This window comes from Buceros rhinoceros, unplaced genomic scaffold (assembly GCF_000710305.1).
Source record: "Buceros rhinoceros silvestris isolate BGI_N320 unplaced genomic scaffold, ASM71030v1 scaffold32464, whole genome shotgun sequence".
Lineage (NCBI taxonomy): Eukaryota > Metazoa > Chordata > Aves > Bucerotiformes > Bucerotidae > Buceros > Buceros rhinoceros.
This window is the reverse complement of record NW_010407104.1, coordinates 20,421-21,942: the sequence shown is the minus strand read 5'-3', so window position 1 is coordinate 21,942 and position 1,522 is coordinate 20,421. Positions and strand designations below refer to the sequence as shown.

Genomic DNA, 1,522 nt, shown 5'->3' with positions numbered 1-1,522 from the left:
GAGGAAGAGCTTGTTGTCCGGCTCTCAGCTGCATCGCAAGGGAGGGTTGTCTTTGTGTAGTTCGAGCGGCTGTTGAGTGTGCTCAGGTCCAGCTTTCCTGTCGCGGTTCTGAGAAGTCTGCGATGCGTTGCGGGAGAATCCAACACAAATCCATTACTGTTTTTCGTACCTGCGAAAAAAGGTCTGCTTTATCGGATGGTCATGCAGATTTCTTGTACAGCATGTTCTGAGTTCCTGAATTTGTTAAATGTCTCTCTAATTGGAGACTTAACAAGGTACGTACAGTTGAGTACGTGGGGCCCAGGCGTTAATCCCGAGTCGCCCTGTCTGGGTCCTGTAAACAGTAAAATATTCCTCTAGGGCTGTCTGTTGGAGTCTGATTGTTTAACATTAAATATTTGTATCTGTTGTAGAAAACATTCAAACGTGACCTATGCCCTTGCTTCTTAGTCTGCTATTGACTTCTACTTCCCCTTGCTTGAATAAAAGGAGAATTCTCTCTTTGCATCTCATTTGCTTTTCTCTAAATTCTGCCACAAGCAGAGAGTTTCCTTTCCTCATCCTTAAGTCTGCCAAAGGCGTCTTTTGTCAGGAATCATTCACTTCGGTGCTTAAGCAGAGGTTGTTGATAGCCCTGTCTGCTGCAATTTAGGGCAGTAATAGTGAAAGGGTCCTTGACTCTGCTGATTGGCGGAGATATTAACAGTAGCATTTACAGCAGAGCTGTGTTCAGGGCTGGGAAAGTTAGTTAATCAAGTTTAAATGTTGTGGGGTTTTGGTAATGAAACAAAAAAAGACAAATCTGATTTCTTTCAATTATATCAGCTTGCTCACCAGAAGAGTTTCAAGTACTTGACTAGATTATGAACAGCAAAAGAAAATACATAGTGCATATGAGCTTTGATATTTAATAAAATATATGTAAACCTGGAAGTTCAGCAAAGCAACTCCACCACAGAAGCTCATGGTGTAAAGAGTAAAACTTGTGCTTGCGTGTGGCGGCATATTTCGGGTATGATGCTTCTTGATAGATGGATGCTTTCTTCAAGTGTCCATCTAAGCGTATGAGCTCAGTTCGTAACACAGGAATAGTCATGATCTTTAAGGTTGACAACAAGGAAGAATTCATGTATGAAAGTATTTTTTGTCCAGTCGTGGTGGTCCTTTGAAAAGATTTCACTCATTTCTGCGCTAGGGTTAGTTTTTTGGTGTTTTTTGTTTTTGGGGTTTTTTTTAAACATTGGAACTAAACCATGTGTGTTCCTATCTTCATCAGGTGGTCTCAAAACAAATATTTCACTGGAATCTGTGTCTTTGTCTTACAAGATTTTTGAGTGAGGAAATATTATTTTCAAATTAGATCTGTACTTTTCAGTCAAATATTGCCGAAGAACGCTTTGGAGATGTGTCCATTTTTGTAATGCTCTGGAGATGGAAGGCGTTGTCACTTGCGTTTTCTGCTGTGCTTATCTTTAGGGAGGTGTGCGTGCTGGTAGTTCTTCCAGATGCTGGCCCGTTGGCG

The 1,522-nt window shown here is 41.2% G+C and overlaps 1 protein-coding gene across 1 annotated transcript in view; it reads left to right on the top strand.

The window, feature by feature from the left end:
- Positions 1 to 1,522, top strand: part of DR1 (down-regulator of transcription 1, TBP-binding (negative cofactor 2)) — a 10,963-nt gene that overhangs the window by 486 nt on the left and 8,955 nt on the right. The gene's annotated exons all lie outside the window — the stretch shown is intronic.